Source organism: Podarcis pityusensis, assembly GCF_964106645.2.
Source record: "Podarcis pityusensis genome assembly, chromosome: 1".
Taxonomy (NCBI): domain Eukaryota; kingdom Metazoa; phylum Chordata; class Lepidosauria; order Squamata; family Lacertidae; genus Podarcis; species Podarcis pityusensis.
Genome location: NC_138028.1, coordinates 88015067 through 88031795, shown reverse-complemented (window position 1 = coordinate 88031795; position 16729 = coordinate 88015067).

Sequence of the window (16729 nt, the reverse complement as noted above, 5' to 3'; positions counted from 1 at the left end):
TAATAAAAATAATAAAGTACCAGTGTTTCAAGAGTGTAAATGTGCCTGACTTAGAAATTGTTAAGAGAAGGGAAATAATCAGTGGTGGGCTCAAGGCATCTGGAGGACCTACAACACAAAACAGAATCAAATATAGAGTGGGGGGAATGCTCTCATTTTTTTGCCGCAGCCTTTTTTTAAAAAGCACCAGCACCAACTGAGTCATTTGGAACTAGCCAGAACAAAGCAGCTGAGGGAACAGCTCTAGCAAGATCCAAAAGAAGATGGGACATGATGATTGAAGATGAGCTAAGAAGCCTTTTAGCCTTTTCCATCTGGAAGTTCTTTGATTCTGCACAGGGCTTTTAATAATCGTCTTTATAGGCCTTTGCATAAAAGAGCTATGGCAGAAGATAATAGGACAGTAGAGCGTCCACATCCTGGGCGGTGCGTCAGACCTTCGACAAACGGAATGTGCTGGAAAGAACAAAGAGGGCAATTGTAAGTCTTGGAGAAGATTAGATGTTTGAAGTCGCTGCTGGCAAACTGGCTGGGGACCCTGGTAGCTGGGTAACTACAGATGAATTCATGCATCCTGACTCCTAGTATATCAGTTACCCCGTAGTTACATGCAGGTCTTGCTCACTTAACACAACACATTATGTGGAAATCTTTCGTCAGGAAAGCATCTGCATAATGAGTCAATGATTTCCATTATTTCCTATGGAATTATATCCAATGCAGGATTTGTCTGTTCTCATTCCCCACCCTCTCTCCATGGTTTCTTCCTAAAATGCAGCAATCAGCAAATGAGAGAGGAAGGGGGGGGGGACCAGATTTGTCCAATCTCTTCTGCTCCCTGATTTGTCCTGCTCTCTTATACTGCTCTCTTATACATTCAATCTCCCTCCCCCCTTACTCTCTGTGGTTTCTGCCTGAAAACGGCTTCCGCACAAACAAATAAGGAAGTAAGGAAGCTGGCTATTTGGATAAGTGAGTCTGTGGAGTGTACAGTGAGGTTTGGCCATAATTCTTTGCATGTGGATGTGAATTTTCAGATAGCGAGTGTGCAGATAGTACAACCTGGATGTACTCAGCCTTGCAGAGATTGACTTTCTATTGTCAGTTATCAGATTATCTCCCAGGTCTAAGCTACCATGTGCAGCAGATGAATCTGGCAGAATCTGAAGTGGTGGCATATACTGTATTTCTTCAGTCTGCAAAAAAGAGGATGCCATTTTTTAATGATACCCAAACTCCCTGCAGATGATATTTTAAACCAAACAGATCAGAGGAAATGTTTGTGGACCAGCCCACTGAAAAACTCAGTTTTCTATTTGCCTATAGTTGCGTTTTCTTTGTTTGTCTTACAGAAGGGAGCATTCAAAATTGTGCAAATTGATCTTCAGTTTTTGCTATTGATTATAATTTTGTAATATATCTCTTATAACTTAAATCTCTTGAAATCACACACACTTGCTGTCTGACATGGCACTGTCCATTCTACATCTGAGCTCTGCTTCCTTGCTCATTACCACCTCATTCTACTGTTGAGAGGCAACTAAAAAATGCTTGAGGTGGTAAGAGCCAACAATCTTCCGTGACTCAACAAAAAGAATTGGATGAGATGTGCATCTTGACATATCAGATAAAAATCGAAATACCCTCCCCTGAATGTAGCAAAAAGGGAGAGAGATTCCTAGGATGAACAGGCAATAGATGAATCTCCTTCAGATCCAATCTCTGGATCTCCGTGTTTATATTTTCCGGGACAGAGGCCAAAACCCATCAGCAAGTATATAACATCCTGAATACCAAAAGGACTACAATAACAAATGACATTGCATATCATCTGCACATTAAGTCAGATGCAATGGACCAAATTCTGTGGAATTACACCAGGGGATTCAGATCTTGCTCTACCTTCTGCCAAGCATTCCTTCAGAAGTACAGTCCTTCGCTTGCAGTGCTGTGACTAAAGTCAAACAAACAACAATCCCAGTGGACTTTGATCGTGTTTCCCCAGTTCTTGGACAATTTACTTCTTCTCTCTGTTTAATCTAAGTGAGATAGTCATATTGCTCGGTCCTGACTTTTCCAAGTTAACGGGTGGGTCTTCCAGCCTCCTGACAATAAAATGCCTTCCAAATGTTTATCACATCAAATAACATCTTTCCCAACCTCTTAACACTGGAAGCACTCCAACCTTCCATTCAGATGATGCATCCTTTCTCTTTCTTTCCTTTTCCTGTAGTCACATTTTTCGAGATTTCACATTTGTAAAGTGCATTTTAAGGAACAGACATACAGGGGGACATGGAAGGCATGTACATAGAACATATCATGTTACTTTAACAGAGTGCTGCATACAGGGAACTAGCAAACTGCCCAACATTCGATTCCATGCAAGCTGCATGCCTACTTGGAGGAGCGAGTCTTTCATATTTGCACCTGGTGAATAATGAGCCACAGCCATGGTTTGTTCTTGTGTTTACAGCTTGTGGCTTGTCCAGCAGAGAGAGAAAATGAGCCTGAGTTTGGACAATACTCTATGCCAAACCATCACTTCGCTCATGATAGTGCTGCAGCCAGAGGACCAGGAAAAGGGTGCAAAGGATATGATTTCCATTCTGGGAACCCTCATGCTCACCTGTTCTTGCTAAGCAATGGCTTGGTTTAGCATTACATGTGAACTAGTTTAGCAAATGGTGCAATCCCCATCACAGCTTGCTCCTACCATAGTAATGCCTGCATTTCCCTTGCTAATTACTTAGTTTAATTTTAGATCATGCTCATATGTAAACCACTGCCTCCCATCAACAGGAGGTGGAGGAGGAGGATCACAAGGAGGAAGATCACTAGAGGCTGCACCTCTGCAAACTATGTTTCCTAACTACTTGGATGCGGATGTTAGAATTCCTGCTCCATGATTGCAGTCATGGGAGGGAGACAACATGCCAGTCGGGCATGTGTCTCTGCCAGGGTCCTACTTGAGAGTAGGATGAGCTCCTGACAGCAAAGTCAAGACCCCATTCCAATAGGGACTCTGGTGGAAAACAGCTGGAGTTAGATGCAGCTGCAAGGAATGACCTTGAAAGTGCTTCAGATTCTATAAAAGGAGCTCTGGATAAAGGGACAGGAGGAGTGCCAAAGGGGCAAGCTGGAATCTCTGTCAAGCCAAAAGCAAAACTCTCAGAGGAGGAACCTGAGTGCTCCTTGTGGGAAGAAAAGCACCACCCTGGAAGCAGTAAGCAAGGGATAAGGAAGAAAGCTTCATTCAGATGACCTGTACACCTCACTATTTGCCTACCTAGAATAGTGGGAAGGTCCTAGAAGGGAACCACAAGAGGGTTTTTCCCTTCTTTGCACCTGCCCCAGGAAAATGCTGAGGCAGAGGTACCAGGAAAGGAACAGCCTTGCTTGAACAAGTAAAGTAAGGATTTTGCTTACTGTTGACAGGAGAGCTCTTGAGTGGGATCATTGCCATGCACTGGGGTAACTGGAGTGTGCTGTAATACCAAATGCCTAACAAAAGCCATCGAGTATGTCTGTGTCCATTTGTATAAACGAAGAGGGCAGTGGGAATGGAAGCAGGTCCCTCTGGGGTGTGGAAGGATGGAAGAGGTAATGCTGGTCACTTTGGGAGCAGTCACCATATTTCTATAAAAAGCCAAGAGAGTCCTGAGGAAACCACGAGAGGGGAGAGTGCTGTTGCATTCATGCTCTGCTCATTGGTTTCTCACAGGTTGGTCACTGTGAGAACAGGATGCTGAACTACACGGGCCACTGGCCTGATCCAGTAGGCTCTTCTTGTACCCCCCCCCAAAAAAAACCCCACTTCTTGTCATTAGGTCACTTTTCTTTGGCTGTTCCCATTGGTTTTCATCCCGTCACACTCCCCTGTCTGCTGCCAATAGGGTGGTCCATTGCCTGGCTGTGTGCCCCATCCTTTCTCCCCCAGCTCCCACTGCACTGCAGGGGCAAAGATGCCAGGTGCAGCAGCGATGAAGTGTGGCAACTGGGTGTTCCATTGACCAGCTGTGCCCTTGATAGAAATAAAAAGGAGGAGGAATAGGGCAGCGGTCTGCATGCAGAACAAGGATAAATCAGTGGCTGTTTGTGTAACCTAGGGATGCAATTGTCCTCGGAAAAGGAACTTAGTGCAGAGAGAACTTAGTATTACTCTTGATCATGCAGCCCCACCATGTGATGTTAATATTAGGTGTATCCAAGCCTTTCTTCTTGCAAAACAACTGCTGCAACAGAAAGAAGCAAGAATGCTCCCAAAGGTGGATGCAGCTCAGCAAGTCTTCCCATTACCTTTATTTAGGCAGGTTTCATATGCCGGCAACGTTCTGATGACAGCCTGTTTATGCAGCCCCCGGGGGTAAATATAAGAGAGTTGGGTTCTCTCTCTCTCTCTCTCCGGTTCATTTGTCTTCTTTTGCTTGCTTCGCTGTTGATAGCTTCAGACCACACAGTGGCAGCCTGCGTGGGCTGGCTGTAAACACCACGTCCAAGAGAGTTCTGGTGAGTCGGAAGGGTCCTTGAATGGCTCCCGGAGGAGCACAGCTGTGTGCGAACAGGAAGGGGAGAGCTTCCCTGCACCTCTTTCGATTTCGACAACTTGACCACTGTATAAATCAACATCCAGCAACGACTCTGCAGCACCTTCCAAGGCAAAGCAGTGCGAGGAAATTGTTAAGGGGTCAGTCCTCATTAATATCTAAAGTATCCTCCATTGGGGCACCGGTAATAAGGCAGGCTGTGGAAAACTTTATGAACGTTTCTCTCTGCTACAGATAGACCAGAGCAGATGCACTCCTATCAAATGTAACCTTTCTATTGTGCCAAAAGCAATAGCAATGGAGGGATATTCAAGTAGCTTTGTTTTCAGAAAGGGCAAAGGTGATGTCCACTTAGTCATAGTCAGCCTACACAGGGCAGAGAGCCACAAAGAATGTTTTAATAAAATATTATTGGCCTGTCCCTGGGAGAGTTGTGCAACAGTTGCCAAAGGAGATGCTGTGTTAATAGGGCTGACTGGATGTATCAACAGAACACTCTACTTTGCCCAAGGGATTTTCCCATATCAGGCAAGCCGCAATATCAGGCAAGCCACAATCTCTGCACTCCTTTCCTGGGAGCCACCACTTGCTCTTTAATGTATCTTCTCTGGAATAAATCACTGGAGGCTAACGCTCCAGGAGCTTAGATGGATCCCATCAGCAGAGGTTGGTTGTGGTCATTCTTCTGCAGCTCCTACATTACCACATTACACACAAGACAAACCTTTGAGGTTATCATGTTTTACAAAATGGAAAGCTAAGTAAAGGTAGACTAAATTGTTGGTGTGAGACAAGTGATTACAGTACATTTATAGCGAAAGGACCTTGCCCCTCCCCAAGGATGAAAGGAGCATAATTTACTGTTTCCTTGAACTGCATTTTCTGTTCCGTTTGAACTGAAAACATTGGAAACATTTAGCTCTCTCTGGATTTTTTAAGACAAACTTTGCATTGATGCTTCAGTATTACATCAGTCATGTTTCACAAATATCCTGGAAACAGCTTACTGGATTCATTTCAAAGCTTGCTTTCATCCTTCTGATATTCCAGAAATCACAAATGAGAGGAAAAGCAAGGCACTAAATATTTGCGCTCTAGCTCCCCACCCCCACCCCAGAGATAGCATGTTTGGAAATGCATGTATATTCTGGAAACATACTGCCTCATTTATTTATTTTTTTAAAAAAGTGAAAATTTGCATCTTACTGCCTTTGAGCTTGGAAATAAAATAGTAGCTCTATATTTTCTCCATGAAAAGCAGGATGCTGATACATGTTTGCAGCCCGGCCACCATGTTGTATTCTCCCCACTCCCTTAGAGACACCTCTAAGAGGTGGAGAGGTAGAAATGATGCCTGCCATACTCGGAGAAAATTATGTGAAATGGTTAGGTGGGGCTGGCTTAGGAAAATGAAAAATCTCTGGATTTTTCTCAGAAATAAATATTGCCAGGGAAATTTCAGTTCAGTTCTTGCATGAAGACATCTTGTGGCAGAACCTGATTCCAAAGGTCTATCACAGTCACGAAGGGTTAAATAAAACAGGCACTTCTAGTGCATTATTTCTAGCATGTGCTCAGTCCCATGCTGCCAGGGCTATGCATGGAGCCAGCTGTGTGCATGCCAGAAGGATCCTTTGTGTATTGAGTTTTAGCAAGCAGTGTCCAATGCTCAAAAAATTCACTCAGAGAGCAGTGTGCTAAAGGCAAACTCATAGAGCTTTGCATGTGCTCCTCAGCCTACATGTGGCACAGGCAGCTGTACTATGGCCTTTAAGTAGGCAGCTAAATTCCTTGGAAAGCTGAGCTAGACTAGTGAGGTGATGGTGTGGCTACTTGAAGATGTTTACCAAGTGCGGTGGAATTGCAATGCCAGCTTTCTGGCAGCTGGTTTGCTGCTGCTTACTGGGTGAGAGAGGAGGGAGGTGGCCAAGAGGTCAGTCTGGGCACATTGGTAGAACCAATCCAGTGCTCCCACTGGTACACTCCCACTGCACTGACCTCTCCAGTGCCTCAACCCTCCCTCTCTTTCTCCTGGTAAGCAGCTGCAATGCCAGAAAGCTGGTATTGGGCCTCCACCCCACCCAATGAACCACTTCTGGTGGCTGCTGTGTTGGACTAGGGAGGTGCAGCTTCTACCCTGTTGTCATTAGGCTGTTTGCTAGTCTCTCAGCCAACCTATCTCACAGGGTTGTTGCATGTATTATAAAGGAGAAACATCGTGTACAGTGCCCTGGATACATTAGAGGAAGATGGTGATGATCGTAGGGCAACAGACAAGGGAGGCCAAGGTAGGTGGAGCCACAGTCAGTGACAGGTAGAGCTGGAAAATTCATGTTTTGCCCCTATCCTCCGTCTCTCTGCTGAGTTCTACAAAGGCAACAGTGAACCTCAGGAGGAGGAAGCTGACAAGGAAGTACCACCCCCTAGACTGGATGTAGGTAGGGAGGCAGGCAGTTGGAAATCAGACTGGGCTTCATGGGGCAATTCCCTATTTGCCCTAATGGACCAACCTCCACTGACTATGAGAAACAAATCTAAACATTGCCTAGATCAAAACCTTAAAAGAGGGATAGTGATCCTGTGGCCCTTCAGATATTGTTGGACTACAACTCCCATCAGTCCCAGACAGTATGCCCAGAGATGGTGGGCCATTGCTAAATATGCCAACTCTCAGGACATGGTTTCTTTTCTTTCTTTTCTTTCTTTTCTTTCTTTTTGTTTGGCTGCCTATCTTGTTCCACAATCAATACTGCTGATCTGCCATTGTAACGGTGGTAGCTTAGTGCTTCATTCATTGCATCACTTAATATTCTTGGCCAAGGTGGTCAGATGCAAAAGAAGATCCAGAGGCCAACAAACTATTTTAGCAGGGGGGCAGTCCACTGTCCCTCTAACCTGGTGGGGGGCCAGACTATATTTTTTTTTTGGGGGGGGATGAACAAATTCCTATGCCCCACAAATAACCCAGAGATGCATTTTAAATAAAAGCACACATTCTACTCATGTAAAAACACACTGATTCCTGGACCATCCACGGGCCTGATCCAGCCCCCGGGCCTTAGTTTGCCTACCCATGCATAGACCATGGATGGAGGACCTCTTTCAGAGTGAAAGCCACCATTTTGGGGGGGGAATACCCTGCTGGGGGCCACATGCCAGTGGTCAGTAGGGACAGTGGCAGAAGTGGGCAGAGTAACCAATTTTACCTTTGTAGAGTAAGATAGCTTCCTCACCCTTTGCCACCCTGGTCTATCCTCCACCCAAAGAAACAAGGAGCATGATCAGAATTTAAGGGCGTGTTCAGGCCTGGCAAAAACATTAAAAGAGGGTGCAAGGCAGAGCTGGCAAGGAGTGTGGATCATGAGGGTCCGTGGCCTGGAGAGAGTTCCAAGGGCTGGACAGAGAGGACTGGAGGGACACATTTGGCCCCCCAGGCCTGAGGTTTCCCAGCCATGTATTGAAAGATCTTTAGTGGGTACAACAAAGAGAACTTCTTTAACAGTTTCATATTGCCATGCCTATGAAGGAAGATAAACCACACCTGCCAAAATTCCCTCTTCTGCGCAATTATTAAAGGTGCAGGAGTCTTGACCTCTGCTGTATCTTGGGCACCCTATTTTTGACCTTACTGATGAGATCAGTGGTTCTAAAAATAATATACCAATAAGTACGTAAGACTTCAGTTTCATAACACACATTAGGTAACACACACACACACACGCCCTGGCAGAAAAGAAAGAGAATATGTCATCAGGAAAGTGGAGCATTGTTATTTTTTTATAAGAAGCAATGATTTACCACTCACACATAAATAATCCTGCCCTCTGCAAAGGCAGGTTTTGTTTTGCTGCTATTTGCAGCAGGCAAGAGTCAGGGAAAGAATGAGTTGTTCAAAGCCAAACCGCATTCCACCCTTTGTTCTACCCAGATGATCCAAAATTTATATTTGTTGGTGTTTTTCAAACTGTTTCAGTCTTTCTCAGCCTCAAGATGTGTGTGTGTGTGTGTGTGTGTGTGTGTGTGTGTGTGTGTAACATTATTTCCAGAAATAGCAAAATCCTTGAAGGTTTTTTTAAAAAACTTTCTACCTTTTTTAAAACTTTCTGCAAGTGCTGTCTGCATGGGCTTGTTTGCTCAAGAGTCCCAGAGCATCTGCTATGGAACCTTTGTCCCTAGCAAATTACACAAGGGCTTGCTTGAGGGTTCACCCAGGAGTGGAAAAATTGCAGTCTTTGGCAAATGAAGGTATAAAAATTCTTTCTGAGAAAGCTGGACTCCCATGGATGCTGTTTAAGTGGGGAGTTTTTTTGGGGTGTGTGGAAAATTACATTTTCATTGGGTGTTTTTGTTGTTGTTAATGGTAGCATTGTTTTATAACTTATTAAAGCATTGGAAGCTTTCACCATTGTCTTTTTAAACTAGGTGTATATTGCAGGATATCAGTGTAGCTAAAGCAATTTCCAAAGTGTTAAACTGTAGGCAGGAGCAAGGTGTGCCCATGCAAGCAGTCAGAGGCTGCTGAGTACAATGGAATCTCGGGTTGCGGACGTAATCCATGACGGAGGCATGTTTGCAACCAGCAGCATTCGCATTCTCAAGTGCTGCGTCTGCGTCGGAGTGATTTGGCGCTTCTGCACAGGCGCAAAGTGTGATTTAGTGCTTCTGCGCATGCGCGAGTGGCGAAACCCGGAAGTAACACGAGGTATGACTGTACTACTGCCTCAGAAAGAGTCTTGCATTTGGCACTGAATTCAAATTCAGGACCCAATGCAAGCTGTACTTAGGGTGCTCTGATGAAACTCCACTCAGCGGATTCACCAATTAGCTCTGATGGGGATCTTGCAAGTGGAACCAACTTAAATCCAGCACCAAATCAGTTACGTATCCCTGTGGACTGGAAACAACAACAACAAATACAAATCATATTCACTGGATTGATTTGCATTTTGGACATGGGACAAATAAGTGAACATCAGCAATTTCCACACCCAATGGCATTATATGACATCCCTAATCACCACAATAAAAAGGACACTATAAGTGCACAATACATCTCATGTAAAACCTGCATGACAGTATACACGGCTTCAGAATGGTGTTCTGTGATAATGTAGGCCTCACCCTGAAGCCAGGCAGAGTGAAAATATGCTGCCTGCAGAAAGGAAAAATAAATAAATAGATAAAATGGTAGCCAGTAGCAGCCAGAGCACCAGGGAGTGCAATGGCTTCAGGTCAGCTTGCTCACCTGTTGGCCCCTTGCTCTACTCCCAACCTACAAAATGGCAGACATCATGGCTATCTCCTATCCTAAGGATGAGAATCGACACATCTCTTAATGTGAGCTACAGCAGGAGAGACCTATTGGACCAGACAGATATGTGGCCCAATTCAGCAATGCCCTTCTTAGCTTCTTTATTTTAGCAGGAAATCCCGCAAACGGGTTTCAGGCATCATGATTCAGGGTTGGATCAGGCCTGCCTCACATTTTATATAAAGGGAAGCTTCCCACACAATCTGTTTCTGTGAACCTGAGGCACTTCACTCTTGCAGTTAATCACATTATGATATGATTTTTTTTTTGTTTGTTTGTTGTTTGGTCTTTCTCCCCTTTAATTGCTCACCCAGCTGTGTATTGCTTTATAACGTATCCCTTCAGGGGAACCTCCCCAGCTGCAAGATGAACTGTCATGGCAGTTTTCAGAGTTGCCAGCTTTTATAATTTTGTCATGAGCCTCAACATGTCTGAAGGTTTGTTTGGAGTTTTTTGTCTCCCCCCCCCCCTTTCTTAAAACTCCTTGGAGAATGAATATTTGCCTTCTCCAACTTCTCCGAAGGGAAGATTATATGGGGGTGGGGAGTAGGTGAGTTCAGCGATAACTGATCTAAAAACCACAGATATAGTCAATCTAAATTGTGCTATGATTATTAATCTGAGCTCATGATGTTGACATGGATCCAGCAGATTGGTTGAGATTTACCTGGGATAAGTAAAAATACTGAACCCGAGGGCCTAAAAAAAGGCTTCTAAGTAGCATCACTTGCAGTGTTGCCTTATAGCAGCTGTTACCCCATATCCGAGGAAGTGTGCTGTATCCTGGGCCAGTTCTGCTGCCATCAGGTGACGATAACAGGTCCAACCAAGAAGAGCTCTTTGCTTGCCAGCCTGGGAACTGGCTCTTCCAATGGGAATTTTCCAGCACCACCATCTTCAGCCCAGTGTGGCGGTCAGTGTGTAGAGGCAGCAGGGTGTAGTGGTTAGAGTGTTGGACTAGGACCTGGGAGGCAATTGACTCAGCTAGATTGGTACATAAAAAAGTGTTTTATATGTGTTGTACAGGTGATCTAACACTGTGACACCAGATGGCGCTGTGGAGGCCTGTCTTTCCCTACCAGATTTCCCTATATGAGTTTGTAACTCATACGTAACTGAATCGCTCTTTAGATGTGTCTAGTTCTAGCCCAGGGTTCAAATCCCCACTTGGCCATGAAGTTCTCTGGGTGAACTTAGGCCAGTCACCTATTCACAGCCCAGTCTACCTCACAGGGCTGTTGTGAATATAAAATGGGGAGGGGGAGAAGTGTGCATGCAGCCTTGAGCTCCTTGAAGGAAAGGTGGGATATAAATGCAATTAGTAGTAGCAGTAAATTAGATCACAGCCTGAGTGTTTAAATTTTATTCCGTAGGCCACTTCAGAATCCCTGGATGGGAAATAGTCTAGAATTGATCTAACAAAACAAATAAATGACTGCTTTTTTATTTATATTATTATATTATACTGGTCTCTTTTATAACGATTGGCGGCACCTTCTCGCTGCTCTCTTTAAAAGTTTGTCTTTGTCCTGGTACACTCAGTGCCCCAATGTGGAACTCAAAGACAAAGAGAGCTTCTTTTCCATATCCTGACAAGAGTCACAGACACATTATTATTTTCTCCTCCATCCCCCAACTTTGCTTTAAATCCCAACTTGCAGTCCCTCGAGGTTTACTTAATCGTGAATGGATGTTAGAAATCTCTGATTGGTTTTGCTGGGAGCTTGGTTTTTTGCCAACGCTGTGGAATCAAATGAAAATTACCTTATTTGGCATTTATGGCCTATTTTCCCTTCCTTTCAGGCTGTCCCCCAACCCTCTCCCCGCTTTCTCCTTGATGTGATCATTAAGTACCACCTATAAGGTAGAGATACTCTTATTAAGCCTTCAGAGCCTGCCCTCGTCCCTTGGTTTACCTTAAAAAGATTGGGAAAGAATGCTTTAAAAGAGGGAAGCTGGGGTCCATTTATTTAACTCCTCCAAGCAGTGTTATGATGCTCTTTAACCTTTCACTGCAGATGTATAACATTGCCAAGCCATCAACCTGGAAATGTTGAGCTTTGTGTGTACATTAACGCATGGACAGATAAATACCAGATCCTTAGGAGAAATGTCTGTGTCAGCATTTCTTTTCTCTTTCATTTAACATTCGCTACTAATACTAGCTCGTTTAACTCTTTCACTCCTGTACCAGTCACTCATTTCTGCTCTTTGTGTGTGCTAATCTTCTGGAACACAAATCATCGTTCCACTTTCAAGCCACGCCAAAGCCAGTGCAGCCATTAGGCGGGATGAGGTCACCGCCTCAGGTGGCAGAAGCCCCAAGGCAGTGCCCTCACAGGATCACTGCCTGCCCCACCAGTGGAAAAGCAGCACCAGCATCGGTGCTGACTTCAGGTGAGAACTCGCTGAATAACATGAGATCTCCCCCCAAATCAGCAAGACCTCACTCAAAATTGACACCGATGCCAGTGCCACTTCTCTGCCTCTGGTGGAGGTGGCTATAGGGAAAGGTGGCACTTCCCATTTTGTCTCAAGCAGCAAAATGGGACGCACTGCCCTGGGCCACGTTTAAAGGATACAGGGTTCCTTTAGAACAGTGGTTCTCAACCTGTGAGTCCCCAGATGTTGTTGGACTACAACTCCCATCATCCCTGAGCTCTGGCCTTGCTAGCTAGGGGTGATGGGAGTTGTAGTTCAACAACATCTGGGGACCCACAGGTTGAGAAAGGCTGCTTTAGAAGGAAGTGGTCCCACTTGGATGGCTTTAGGGGAATAGACAAATTTGCTGAGGTTAAGGCAGCCAGTGGCTGCCAGCCATGATGGCTTTGCTCTACCTTCCATTTTGGAGGTTGCATGCCCCTGAATATCAGTTTCTGGGAATTGCAGGTGGGGAAAGTGCTTTAGTGCCCATGATCTGCTTGTAAAAAAGATAAAAAGGTAAAGGACCCCTGGGTGGTTAAATCCAGTCAAAGGTGACGATGGGGTTGTGGAGCTCATCTCAGGCTGAGGGAGCTGGCGTTTGTCCACAGACAACTTTCCAGGTCATGTGGCCAGCATGAATAAACCACTTCTGGCACAAGAGAACACCGTGACAGAAGCCGGAGTGTACAGAAACACTGTTTACCTTTCCGCCACAGCGGTACCTATTTATCTACTTGCACTCATGTGCTTTCAAACTGCTAGGTTGGCAGAAGCTGGGACAGAGCAACGGGAGCTCACTCCATCACAGGGATTCGAATCGCCAACCTTTTGATTGGCAAGCCCAAGAGGCTAAGTGGTTTAGTCCACAGCGCCACCCGCGCAAGCAAGCAAGGCTGCTTGTAGCTTTACATGGGCATCTGGTTGCCCCCTGTGACAACACAGTGCTGGACTAGATAAATCTTTGACTTAATCCAACAGAGTTCTTCTAAAGCTCCTAAGTTCTTTGATTTCGTGCAAGGGCACCCTACCCATTCCTCTTCCATACCACTTTCCTATTCTGTGGTTGTGCTTGCCAGAAAGGGCACACAACCCACTATACACTACAACTATCAAAAAAGCCATGTATTTCAGACCTATCAAGTTTGATGGGCAAGTGAGGAAGAGGGATGTATTTGGAATGGAGCAGTGGTGGAAGAGAAGGAGGCGGTGGCAAGGCATCGTTCCTTTCCTCCAGAATTTCTTCCTCTTCTGGTTTGGGTTTCCGAGTAGCCTTGGAAACATCATATCCCCCTCACCTCACCACTGTCCTTTAACTTCTTTCAGAACAACAGCAGGGATGGGGAACCTGCCTCTTGAGATGTTGCTGGACTCTCAGTTCCCATCATGGCCAATAAATAGGGGGATGATGGGAACTGTAGTGCTGCAATATCCAGAGGACCACAAGTTCTCCATCACTGCTCTGTGGTGTCCCTTACAGTGCTGTCTAGAACAGCCAGTGTCAGGTGAAGTGGGGAAGAGGCCAGGTTTTGTCTCCCCCACAACCTTATCTACAAGTACAACACTCTCCTTTTCTCTTTAGGAATCAGTGTCAGGTCCTCCTTTATGTGAGGAGAAGTAAAGGACTGGGGTCTAGCACCATCCCGAGTTCTGCTTTTTGTTCAAAAGAGATTGAATACCAAAAGAGAGGAACATTCAACACCAAAAGAGAGGAATAAAATGTTGGAAAGCATCATTAGTATATAGAGAGATAACATTCTTTTGCTTTCTTTTTGTGAAATATATCTTTATTTCATTTTGTTCCATAAGGGGAGGAAACAGCTTCAGACCTCAAAAAAAGTCTCACAGCAGAAGAAAAACAATTAAACAAATACAATACAATACAATACAATACAATACAATACAATGCAATGCAATGCAATGCAATGCAATGCAATGCAATAGTAAACAAAGTGGTGGAGCTACAGATATTTAGCAGCACATTCAATATGGGAGGAAGCACCTCAAAGCTAAAATCATAAAATGTGCAAATATATGAGAGATACCAAGAATCACAAATGATCACTGTCCTGAAAAAAAGTATCTCCGAAAGCTGTACTGTGAGACTGGAGGTCGAATGTTCCCTTCCGATCTCAATCTTTTCCAAAAGGCAATAATATACTTAGGTCTGCTTTTTCTGTGTATGCAAGGGACATTAATTAATTAACCGGGACATCTGCTTAATTGAGACATTTCCTGTAGCAGCAAGGAGAGAGGGGGTACAAATTAACTCTAATAATGTTTAATGGCTGCTTAAATGGATCACCTGGAAGTGATTATCTGTGACATGAACACAGCTGTCTGGTCTTTGTGCCTTCCATTTGTCTTTGAATACACGTGAGTAGAAAAGAGGTCTATAAAGGATGTTAAATGATGTTTTTTTAAAAAAGTACGTATGCCTATGTAGCTTAGTGGAGGACGCCTTCTCTGCATGCAAAAGGCCCCACTTTCAATCCCTGTCATTTCCACGTAGGACTGGGAGAGACCCACATCTGAAATCCTGAACAGCTTCTGCCATTCAGTGTAGACAGAGCTAATTGGACCCGTAGTCTGAAGTTCAAGGCAGTTTCTCCTATCCAAGAGGTTCCTACAAAGCAAAAATGATTCCTCATACAGTGGTACCTCGGGTTTAGTACTTAATTCGTTCCGGAGGTCCGTTCTTAACCTGAAACTGTTCTTAACCTGAAGCACTACTTTAGCTAATGGGGCCTCCTGCTGCCGCCGCGCCGCCAGAACGATTTCTGTTCTCATCCTGAAGCAAAGTTCTTAACCCGAGGTACTATTTCTGGGTTAGTGGAGTCTGTAACCTGAAGCGTATGTAAGCCGAGGTACCACTGTACTGTTCTGGGCCCTTTCTTATGTGGGTGTGTTTCTGCTGGCTTCCATAAGTTAGTGGTAGGAATTCCTCATTGCACCATTACTTGCAACCCACTGTCAATTTCATGTGTGTATGTGTGTGATTTTTTAAAAATGCCCTCATTCTCTTTACGAGGAATGTAAGAACAAAGCAATTTAAAACAATAAGGAGCTCTTGGAGGATATGGTGTAAAAGAACACTGTGCCCGAAAAAGCACTTTTTGGGGGGCTTCAATCTCATGGAGGTGGGGATTTGGGTCCATTTCAGGCAGAAAAATGTCTTGGAACAGTGCTGGGGTTCACTTCTCCTTGCAATTTAAAATTAATTTTAAAAGTATTTTTTTCTCTCTGGAGCAATTATCCTTCTCTGAGGAGTTGGTGTGGCTCTCATGCCCGTTCCTGAGCCACTAACGATGCCAGGTGTACAATAATTGGCCAGACATGCATGGCCTGTTGTATCTTGTTGCTTAATTATCCCGATCACCTCCTTTCAGCTGTCTTCTAGTGTACATCATCTGATGATGACACTCTTTTTTATTTCATTTATTTTTTCCCCACAGAGACCTGAGGCAACTCCCTCTTCACCCCGCTATATGAAGCGTAGGATTAGGCTGAGGACAGCTCCCAGCACTGGTGCAAAGGGAATGCATCTTCCCCTTGCTTCTGAGCTTTCCCCATGGCACAAGAAACTTTTGGTGAGTCAAGGAAAGGGATGCAGAAGATGAAGGGACAGTTCTGTGGCCCACGTTGGAGTTGGCCTAACATTCCTTACTGTGTGCGGTCTTGTTTGATCAGAAGGTTTAGCAAGAGGATTCTGCCAGGGGTGGGGTGGTAGTGGGATGAAGCTCTTTAGATCTGCCCTGTTTGTCTGCCCAAAAATGCCACAGAAGCTTTCGCAGTGTGTGCCTGATTCTGACACATCACCCCTCTAATAGTGAAGTCATTTGGTGAGTGCTGATAGGGCTGGAATCATAATGGGGCCCCTGAGAAACAAGAGGGAGGTATCAGTGTATTTGGGACAACCACAACCACAAACTTGAGTTTTGCAAAAGTTAAAAAAAATATATCCCAAAGGGCCAAAAGCAAGAAAGCCAGTCCATTGAGCATGCTTAGGAGACACGAAATGTAGAATGACATTTGGAAAAGGAAAATGGAACTTTCAGTGGGGCGGGTGGAAACTGGTTGCCCTGCTTTGCTGGCTGGCACTTTAAACAGGAGCACATCTTTTCAGAAGACAGATACAGCCAAACCTCAGTTCCTTAATGCCTCCATTGTCATACTTTTCGGCTCCCGAACATCGAAAACTGAGAAAATCGGACGCGGTTTCTGCTTGAGTGCAAGAAGCTCTTGCAACCAATCAGAAGCCATGCCTCAATTGTCAAATGTTTCAGAAGATGAACGGTCTTCTGGAATGGATTATGTTTGAGAACCGAGGTTTGACTTGTAGACTGCAATATTTTGTTGCAAGTCCCCTTTGGTCCCAATGAAAGGCAGCCTAGGAAGTAGGAGCAAGACCCTTTATAACAGGGGTGGGAAACCTTTTCACTCTTTATCT